A 10,639-nucleotide genomic window follows, 5' to 3' on the forward strand; every position below is an offset into this window, starting at 1 on the left:
CCACCACAACATAGAGCCTCCCTGGAGCAACAAGTGTGCTACCTGTATGCCAGCAAGACAGTACCATGATAGGAGGTGACAGTGTTGGACAGTGCACCAGCTGATGAAAGGCAATAAAGAGTATACAGGCTACATGACTGTGATGTTACTCTGCTTGCACTAGTAATCTAGTCCAAGAAGGGGCTGGGGGTGGGGAAAGTGCCCACCTGTAAAAAGAGAAAGTTGTTAGCTGTTCTTAAAGTACATTTTTTGGTGACTTGTGAGGAAAATTAGTGGACAAGTATCCTTGCAATATAGGCCACTAGAACTCACGCTGATTGTCCCTCTTGTTGGCAGCCTGGGTGGTGAAGAGCTGCTCTGGCCCCAGAGGTGAGCTCCTGACAGGCAGGACAGGCTGACAGCCACAAGAGAAAGCTTGCTCTGCCAGTGGTACACTTGCTATCTGGATGGTCTGCTGGGCTGTGGATGTGATGTTATCTAAAAGCAGCAGGCTTCTATACCAAGTGGAAAAACAAGACTAATGGCCAAATTTGTACTCTTTGTGTCTTTTACTAATTGTGAAAAATAGCAATTTGCTTCTCCATCCTCCTGGCTTTACCATCTTCTTCGTATCACTCCACTGACTTTTACTTATGGCTTCTTGGCTCTAATAATTTCTTAATGAAGCAGACAATTATATTTTATTTTATTCTATATGGGCTTCTTCTCGTCATTCATTCTTGTTTCCCTCCACTCCATTTCTACTCCAGGCAAAATTTATTTACAGTGGAGATGGGCTGGAAGTGCATCATTCCAGACCTATTGTAAATGACCCTACAGATTCACCTGCACATCCCCTTTTTTAACCTAGAATGCATGCAAGGAAGGTCATATGGGGCTGTCCCCATACCCCATCCCCAAGTTAGTGGCCAAGAGCAGATGTCTGTAGAAGAGAACAGCAATGGACACATAGGTGGTGCTTCTCACGCAAGTGTTATAAACATGTCTGCCACTTTCCCCTCTGAGGTGGAAGTGACATGGCAGAAGCACATTAATCATTAAAAAGCAGATATTAACAGAGTCACATTGGGTCCATGGGATGAATGGACCCCTTTACATTTTCCTCTCAAACTGTTTTGATGGGAATGTTGATTACAGACAAGGTAAACTTGTTTGTACTTCATTCATTAATAACAAACTATAAACTGCCCTGCCTCCCCTCCCCACAGGCAAGGCACTTGAGGAGATGCCAGACAATTAAAGTACTTAAGACAGTAATTACAGTCAAATATACAACAAAAATAAAATCACTGCACATGATTTTTTTTATGCTCGGTTTTGTTCTATGCTTTTATTAAACCGCAATTCTTGCCTCACGATTGAACAGGAATTTCTCAACTGGTAATACCAAATTGTTTGACAAGCTTGCTTTGGTTCATCTGTGTATTTAGTAACCTCTTTGATGGTCTTGCTGCTGAAATCATCCCAGCTCAGACTCCTGCGTTTTAGATGTATCTTGCTATATAAAGCTGCCGTACCTCTGAGTCTTAGCACCAATCAGTAGAAAGGTGATACCAATGCCATCTTGCAGCTTTTCCTTTCCTGTTTTTTCTTGCTGGTTTTCTTACTATACAAGGAGTAGTGTCTCTGATTACTGTGATGCTTAGAAGGGAAGACTGAATTAAGCTGAGGTGTTCTGTTGGCTTCAGATATTTAAATTGGAGCTGATGCATTTTAAACTTCAGAAATTAGCGTCCACAAGCTTGACTTGTGAACCTATTGAATGAGTTAGCATCCTGCAGTAGGAACTTGTGTGTATGCCAGCTCAACATATTTTTAAGTGAAATTCTTAGTGATTTCAATATTCCAGATAAAGTACACTTTAAAAAGACAGAAAGTTAGCTGTAATGAGATCCAGCTGGTGTGCATAAACCTTTCACATCGCATTACATAGTTAAGTTGGTAAGTAATGTATGGGGAAAAGTTCCTGTTGCTTATTCTTTTGTACTGGAGTTTTACAAGGCTATATAAATACTGTAAGAATTTAAATGGAGGAAACACGGGATTAGAAGCAAACAACAGATGATATATGGTACAAAAATGTCATAAAGCAAACCTGTAATATTATCCTTTTGGTACTTAATATTAAATGACTGAAACCTGACAGTGTTCTGAATGTCACCTATGTTAAAATAGCTCTCATAAGAACAATTTCCAGTTGATTGGTTTGATTAACGTGAGTAGTTTAAAAGTAGGTCGTTTTATGCTGGATGATATCAGAGTGTGGATTCCCTCTGAGTAATGTTTTGACTGGTCTTTTTATTCGGTAAAATCTGCATACGGGCTCCTTACCATAACTTAGCAACCTGCTCTCCTTTATACAAACTGTAATTACAGAAACATAAACTACATCTTCATTTATTTCAATGGTAAGAGCATGGGAGAGGAATGTGGGAAGGAATTCTTTGTGCCGCCATCTATTTAGTTGCCTACCTTGCAGTTGTTTCATAAACATCCTAGAAAGCTCCTGAAAATACTGCATGTGGAATGTGCCAAAAGTGGTTAAAATGAAAAACTTTGTCCTCTGACAGACAAGCCCTGGCAAATCTTAGCTTGATGTTACTGCCCTCGGCTGCCCTCCTCCTTTGTGGAAGGCTTTTGCTCCCTTGTGGAGTCAGCAAAAGGAACTGTGTGCCTGCACTTCAGCAGCTACAGCAAACCTTGGTCAAGGTATTATTTTTTGGGTGCTGTCATTGTCACCAGCAAATTGAGTTGCCATACTTAGTCTGTGAACTGGAACAGAGGAGGCAGGAGCATGTAGTCTGTATTGCCAGTTTTGCCATGGGGGTGGTAGCCCTGGGGAGAGGAGTGGTTAAAAAAGAGTAGTCCGAAATTGCACGGCTATTTGTTGCATGATGATGTCTAAGCCCTCAGCTATCCTCATTTAAAGGGAATGGTCAGGGAGGTATCATAACATATTTAAAGCTTAGGTAGTTGCTCTTATGAAAAGTGTAATTTACAGTAATTGCCACTTTTAATAATGAACTGATCTATTTGACATGGCTCAATGCCCGCTAAACAGTTAAAATGACAACTTAAGATGCTGTTACCAATGTAAGTATATTGAACTTGATCTGTTTGGAAGATATTGTGGGGTGATTTCTATAGCAAAGGTATATCAGGCTTAGGCACCCTTCTACAGAAGGGAAACTGAATTTTGAACTAGAAATAAACTTTCATTAGCTCAAGATTTATTCAATTAAATGTGAAAAGAACATTCAGAATGTAAGTGAATAATAAAAAATTTCTGGTTTTGGGGTTTGTAAGTTCTCATAAATCAGTCAGCAAGTTCCCAGTTATGACAACCACATGTCCCATGTTCTGACATTGCAGCCACCACGAAACTCAAGAGAAGGATGTAATCAACTCTTAATAAGAGTGGCAAGCCAAATGAGTAGCATTAAAAAAACAAGGTGATGTCTTGCAGATTTCTGACTTAATTTTTTGCAGGCTGTCAGTACACTGACAGACTCTTTAAATCTCTCTCACTTTCCTCTGTGGGTTCCCACCTTGCCCCTTGGTAAAGCAGCAAGCAAAAATCTCTTATGGGGCTTTGTGTGGGGAAAAAAAGGCTGAAGGCCTTTAATAGCTTATAAACAAGGATTGACCTGGCTCAATATTTTGTGGTCCTTGCTTTTAAGGAAATGCTCATGTAAAATAGGTTAAAAGTCAAAGCAGTGATGATGAATGATCCTTTGTTTTTCTTACTGCTCTGGGGGATGAGATCCCCACTGCTCCTGGCAAAGCCAGCACGAGGAGCGGGCTGCACTGCTCAGAGTCAGCCCTGACTCAGGATTTCCAGCAAAGGTGAGCTCTAGGCAGGTAACACCATATCACCCAACTGTCCTGGATAAAAAAATGAGGATAGGAAGCATTGCTGCTCAGTAGTCTCGGATCACTTGGCAGTGCTATGCTTCTCACCAGCTTCTTGCTGTGTACAGGACCTGTGAATAGCCAGCAGACCTGCCAGAGCATTAGGAGCAGTGACTGAAGGTGCTGATGGGGATGACTGAGTGCCCAACATCTTGTGTGCTTCTCCTGTGTGATGTGGTCTCACCAGAGGTGAGGTGAGAGCTTTCTTCAACCTTGGAAGCAGCTGATTCCAGTGCTCTGCTGGCCTCTAGTCAAATGCTGGCCTGAACTGACCCTGCTTGGTTTGAGATCCAGAGGGATCACAGTGCAGCAGGAATAAGAGGCACTTTGTTCTCCCTTGTAGATACACCGTGATTAAACTTGGTAGTCATGAGGCCAGATTTACTGCTGTGCTCTCGCTGTTTGGCATTGCACAACAGCACAAACACCCAGAGAGCGAGCAAATTTGATCCGTGTTTCCTAAGGATTGTGAAATTCTCCTTCTGTACAGATTTGCAGGCTGAATTTAAAGCATGATTTATAAAAGGGGCCTTTTCTCTTAGAGTAAATGTGATTGCCCTTTCTGTAGGGCTGCAAGACAAATGTTCTTAGTCTGCCAGGGAACTTTTTCAGTATGCTATCCTTAGTGTGGTTTTGGCTCATCTTCCCCACTGTACACTTCACTAACTTAAAGCTATTTAACTGAGATGCAAAAGAAAAATACCGTTTTTTCAGCATTTGGGCCTCATGAGGGCATACAAAAAATATAGTGCAAGGCAGGCATTTGTTTTGCGCTGTTCAGAAGGTTTCTAACATCCTCCAAACTGTGCTGTGATTCTTATTTTTGGTCAGTTTCCTCCGTCTGCCATTGCAAGTAGACTTTCTCTTGCTAATCTGTTGCCTGAAATACTCTTTGTTCAGGAAAGCAAGTCTCTTTCTGTTGTAATCAGGGCTAGGAATTCAGCTGCAGGGTCACTCTTGGTGCTGTAGAGTTCACTGGCCATGTTTTGCTTCTGGCAGTCCTAGCTTTGGCCCCTTTACACAGATCAATGCCAGGCTAACCCCATTTATTGCTACTACTGAATCAAAACTCTGCTTCTCCTATTTAATTTAGCTCAAAATAGATGTAATGCAAACAAGCGTCAGCATGGCAAAAGAGCCAGAAGAAGGGGAGAAGAAAAAAAATGCACTCGGGGTTTTTTTGAATTAAATATACTAAATGGTGCCAGGCTTCAGATGGGAAGAATTAGTTGACATTGTATCATTAGACCCTTTATAAAAATCAATTGTCATCATTGATTCTAATTTGCATGTGAGTATTAGAGTTTATCTGCTTGTCTTCCATTCCCTTTTTGTGTTTAAAACCATTTCTGATGTAACTGCTACTGCTTAAGCTCAGCCATGCATTCAGATTTCTGCTGGGTTTCTTAGTCCCAGATGAACTTCCTGGCTTGCTTCATTGTGCCCTGACTTAGGTGAACCTCCGTCCTTATTACTAGATACCACAACGTCAGCATCCTAGAAACTTCCAGACTTGCTTCTGGTCAAGTGAAGTTGGTGTTGGCAGGAGTGTATTATTCTTGGTGAAACTACTTCCTGCTGAACACTTTGTAATGCTCATCACTGCGAGATGGGTTAAGAGGTTTTGTTGAAGCGAATGTGTGGCAGGCAAGACTCCTGTGGCTATCAAACCCTGTGACTGTAATATAAATTTTTTCTGTATCTGTGGCACACCTCAATATGAGAAAGTGCTGGGCTTCTCAGCACCTTACTTGAATTTTAGATGACAAGACCTTCATGGCGTGGTTGGCATCTAGCTGTCTTTCCTGACCAGGGCTGGAGTTAGGAATTCCACTTCTTGCCACACCTCATTCCACACTGCTTGTCAAATATGTGGAATAAGGTGCACATATACCCACCCCCATTGTTGCTTTCCGGATTGAATTTCTGTTCATTGTGCAAGGCAGAGGAGGTGGAAATGATGAGGGTTAGTGTTTTTGCTGAAAAACAAAACAATCTTGCATCACATCCTTCCACTCTAACCCCTCTCCACACAGATAAACCTCTCCTCAAGCTATTCCCCTTCAGTTTTTGAACTCTAGGTTGGTGTTCATCAGAAGTCAAGCGTTCAGTTGAATGTGTTTGTAATGGGATGGAAGATAGCTGAGACAATCTAAAATTCAGGAATTGTTGCTGAACTTAAGTTCTGCTACAGTCTACTAGATGATCACCAGAAAAGCCCCGAAACCTTTCCTGTTTATTTCAAATGCTCTTTTATTTCTGACATTACAGTTCTTCTGTTGCTGAAGCCAAGCTTCTCAAATATTTGTTCTGAAGGGGAGACCTGTCAACTTAAATGTTTGGCATTTTTGGAGGGCTTCTTTTGGGTTTTTTTTGACACCCCCCCCCCCTTTTCTCCACTCTTCCAAATTTAATGCCTCCTCCTTCTTCTGTTTGCTCCTTTCTTTTTCTTGCAGGGCTTTGTTGTTCCAAAAGATTGGTTTTCCCACTACCAACATTCACTTGGTGTGCCTGCCCCCTTTCCTTACCCTTTCCAGGAATGCTAGTGCCTTGGCCTCTGCTTTCCTCCCCTTCCACACTAGGGAGGGAGCTGATGGTTTCCTGCACTGCTCCTGGATAGGAGACAAGCATCAAGTAAAACAGCAGGAGGACAAGCATGAAATGAGACACAAGCTCTAAGGCCTTCCTGATGTTTCGCTCAAACTTACATGGTTCCAGATAAAATCCTTTGCAGTTATCTCCCAGACTTTATCTGGAATTGGTCTTTAAAGACGCCAAATGTGTCATGTGTCCCTTACAATTGTCCCTTTATCTGCTCCTTTACCTGTCAGCTCTTCTTCTTGTGATGGTTTCTTCCACTTTTCATGTCTCTACTGGAATGTGGTGGGTTTTTTGCATATGGTTTTAAAAATTTATTTCATCATACTCGGTGGCTGTCTGTACCTGACACCTTCTCATACTTTTGATACTCAAAACTGCTCTTTAAATGATTTTCATTTTTTTTTTAGATCTTTTTTCCCCAGTCTTGATCCTCAGTCTTGATCCTTCTTTAAAGTTGTTTTCTTCTCTATTGCAGAAAACAAGTGTAGTTCAAAACTGTCAGTTTGGGCCTATAGAAGATGTTTACTCTTAGCAGCATGGTCTTACTGGTTTTTACCACTCAAGATATTCAGTGAGTTTGTAAATGAAGTCTTCCCCTGCTTCCCCACAAACCCAACAAAAAATTTCAAGTCTTATTTTGAATGAGCATAAGTTCATATAAAGCTTAGTGCCTCATCAGCAGTTTGAATTACCTGATCTGAGCCTTCTGGCAAGGGCCAGCTTCTCCAAGAGCCCCGTTAGAGAAGAGCCTAACAAAAGAGACATTTCCTTCATATCTACATGCTTATGGTGGTTGCCACAGCTGTGGCAAGTGACAGTCTGTGTCCAGAGTTGTCTCACTTGATTTCTGTATGTTTTGGAGATAACTGTATTATGTTTATCTTTCATTTTCTTGTTGAAACAGATGTTGTTTGAATTTTGAGCTGTCCCATAACATAGCTATATCTACTATCAGTTTATGCTAATGTGTTATTTTCAGTTTTACTGAAATGTGTTGTACATTGGAGGCAATAAAAGCCAATAGATAGAGAAAGTGAGACAGGCATTTCTCATTGAGTGACAGGCATAGACTTTTCTGCTTCTTTAAATATATTCATGTCTTTTTGTTGCCCAACAACTGATTCTTTGTGTTTTAGTAATGACCAGAGAAGAATAAGTGCAGATTTAGAAGCAGGCCGTGCAGTCCAAGGAAGTGCATATTGCATGTAATGTAAACTTCATCCACTCTTCTAAGGTTATATGTACGATCTGTTTTGGCGTCGGATCAAGTAAAAACCTTCTAATATAAAGTGTTTGCTGAGGTGGTTAGCAGAGATTGTTCATCTACAATTAAATAGTGGATTGCTGCTTCATGAGGTTGGCGGGGGCAATGATGGCTTCTGTTAGCACATGGTTATATAGATTCAGGGTTAATCACCCTTGTGGGCAAAAAATGCTAAAATTAGCTGCCAAATGGATGTGTTTATCATATGAGCTACAATGACTACTTGGAGAAATCCCTACAGGTTTGAAAACAATAATAATCAAAATTGTATTTCTTAGCCATGGATCTTAGAGTATCTTTTACATATAATGGAATCAAACGAACCAAATCTAAAATATGCTTTGTTCATATGCCATATGGTCGTTGTCTTGCCAAGCACTCTGTTTGCCTGCCAGAGGAGACTCCTGCGTTCTTCTTTCCTTGAATCCTGCCCTTCACACTAACAAAAAAAAACTGCTGCGTGACCCCCGTAGTCATATGCTCACCATTCCCTTTTCCCCTTCATCCCTAAATACTTTTCCAACATTTAAGCAAACTTCAAACGCCCAAAAAGAGGTAAAATGAAGTAAAACCCTTTGTGCACTACTGCTTTGAAGGAGCTTTTTGAATTTAGCCACACCTGTATTTAGCTTAATTCAGGGCTTCAGCCCCTTCCTACCAGCCACAAAAACATACCGGCTGCTCTAAGGGATTTAAATTCCAAAGATGGACAGATTTTATTATGGGGTGGGGATAGAGCAGTATCTGGGTCTCTTATGGTTTTGGGTTCAGGTCCCATGCACCACATGGATAGCCTGTTTCCAGAGCTCTGGGGAGAGGTGCTGTGTGTTGCCTCATATGTGTATTTTTAGCAGAAGGCTGTTTCCTGACCCCATACAGTGAGCACCTGTGTGGTGTTATGCTGCCTGTCCCAAGGTATTAAGTAACCCACAAGCATTTTGAAATAGGTAATGATAATACGATTTCTCTCGTGATAGTGTTTGGGTTTTTTCATTCTCCTGCTTGCTGTGAAATCTGTAGGCTGATAATTTCAATGGGAGTTATGAGAGGAGAGGAAAAAATCCCAGCTAGCCCTGGAAATGCATGGGATCATCGTAGAGATGGGTAAACACTCCCTATTGCAGTCTGTCTTAACAAAGACTTCGAAAAAAGCCCATCATCTCAGCAAGTTCAACTTTTACCCTTTCCTTGCACTGTTCTCCCTCTCGGCAGTCTCTGTCCCTCTGCTGGGGTTTTGATAGATTATCATTTCTGAGAGACAGTGATGTTGCTTTGCTAAGTTCAGCTTTAGAGACTTGTTGGGAGGGGAAGTAGATGAGACAGGAAGAAAACAGAGCAGTGACACAGAGCTCCTAAATGTCAGTTCTTTTTGCCCATGGTGTTTCATCAATACTGGAGCAAGGGATGTATAATATAAGATTACAGTTTCACACCCTATTTCCAGTTCTCTACCAGACTGAGCTGTAACTGTCAAAATTGTGGGGTTTTTTACATCTTCATAATAAATTAGATAATTAAAAGTGTATGGCTTTAAAGCACTTCTGTGCCTTTTTTCTGCAGTCAGGTTATAGATGAAGCTGTCTGTTTTACTAGCTAGTCTCATAATTACCAAGTGGATGCAATGTCTTCAAAATTGCAATTCCATCTGAGAATATTTTATTATTGGTTGCTGCAAGAAACATCTGGAGAGTGCTTAAAGCTCTTGTGTGTTTAGAACATTTCAAAGACATGGTTTTATCAGATCCTTGTATTTTGTCCCTTTCCTCTTCATATGGCCAGAAGAGCTAATAGAGACTTTCTTAAGCCTGGTAAGGTGATTCTACATACAAAATTCTTTGGATAGTACAAAGTTGGGGGTTTTGTTGTCTGCGTGGTCAGCCTGAAATAGATAATGTTCTTTGATACATTTTTGGACATATCTTCTCTAGATGGGTCAGTGTTATTTCTTTCTGCTCCTAGGCAAATTAATAAACCAAATTTAAAAGTGCAGAGGGAAGCAGGCAGCTGGCTGATTCAAAGGGAGAGGCTATGTTTTTCATCACCACCCTTTCAAAGCCTCTCTGAATCAAAAGAACCATTGGATTGCGAAGGCAAGACCTATGCCACACCAGAAGCTCCCAGTTCAGCAATTTTCCCAGGGTAAAATTATAACTCATGTTTCCTCAGCACAGGCTGTAACTGGCAGCGTTCCTTCTACTTCTAAGGGTGAAATTGCTGGGGGGGGAACAGACATCTAATGTGCCTCTAGAAGTTTTACGATGGGTGTTAGCCTCCTTTTGTGGAAAGGTAGATGTTCTTCTGGAACATACCCAAGGGCAGGTGCTATTCAAACTGGAGTATAAATTGACTTCAAGTAAGGCAGTACAGGCTTATTTTTGTTCAGTTTGTGAGTCAAATCTAAAGAAGAAAAAGCCGTTTCTCAAATTGTGACAGTTCATGACAACCTCCCAGTTATCCCACTGAAGTCTACCTTTTTATGGGTCTTTAAAATCTTCAGATACAACTGCAATTCAAGACATTAATCTTTATTCGGGTACTGCTGATAGGATCTTACCTTGCAAACAAAACAGTCAGATTTTATCAATGCTTGTTTTCTAGTGTTGCTTCTCACCAGAAGATTATTGGACAAATTGCAAACTTGGTCCAAGAAGAAAGTTACCTGTTGGTTTCTTTCCCACTCAAATCTGAACACCATTTGTAAGGATTTGTTTAACTTTACATTCAAATAAACCAGCATGGTTCTGGCAAACAGAAGTCCTCTCCTTCTAAACCCAGGAGGGAGTGTTTTTTTCTTTTTCCTTGTCCTTTTCTTATGTAAAAACTGTTACAAAATATGTGGAGTGCCTGCTAGAAGTGGATAAA

At 40.9% G+C, this 10,639-nt stretch overlaps 1 protein-coding gene across 8 annotated transcripts in view; it reads left to right on the forward strand.

Annotated features, from left to right (window-relative positions):
- The window catches only part of KCTD1 (potassium channel tetramerization domain containing 1), a 101,402-nt gene that overhangs the window by 47,425 nt on the left and 43,338 nt on the right, over positions 1–10,639 (forward strand). The window contains exon 1 of one of the 8 annotated variants that reach the window (XM_017833163.1): positions 10,614–10,639. This exon is cut by the window's right edge and continues 2,438 nt beyond it. The exons of the other annotated variants lie outside the window; for them this stretch is intronic. The gene's annotated coding sequence lies outside the window, so the exon portion shown is untranslated. Of the gene's footprint in view, positions 1–10,613 lie in introns of those variants that run through there. 8 annotated transcript variants of the gene reach the window in all.

The sequence above is a fragment of the Lepidothrix coronata genome, unplaced genomic scaffold (assembly GCF_001604755.1).
Source record: "Lepidothrix coronata isolate B3197 unplaced genomic scaffold, Lepidothrix_coronata-1.0 Scaffold6, whole genome shotgun sequence".
Lineage (NCBI taxonomy): Eukaryota > Metazoa > Chordata > Aves > Passeriformes > Pipridae > Lepidothrix > Lepidothrix coronata.